Source organism: Lupinus angustifolius, chromosome LG17 (assembly GCF_001865875.1).
Source record: "Lupinus angustifolius cultivar Tanjil chromosome LG17, LupAngTanjil_v1.0, whole genome shotgun sequence".
Lineage (NCBI taxonomy): Eukaryota > Viridiplantae > Streptophyta > Magnoliopsida > Fabales > Fabaceae > Lupinus > Lupinus angustifolius.
Window position 1 is genome coordinate 3,188,410 of NC_032025.1, and position 235 is coordinate 3,188,644.

The following is a 235-nucleotide window of genomic DNA, read 5'->3' on the forward strand; positions in this document are numbered from 1 at the left end:
AGGATTAGGATTAGGATTAGGATTAGGATTACGATAAGGATTAGGATTAGGATTAGGATTAGGAATAGGATTTGCATTAGGATGAGGATGAGGATAAGGATAAGGATATGGATGATGATGATGATTAGGATGATGATCGGGATAAGGATGAGGATGAGGATTAGGATGAGGATGAGGATGAGGATGAGGACGAGGATGAGGATGAGGATGAGGATGAGGATGAGGATGAGGATGA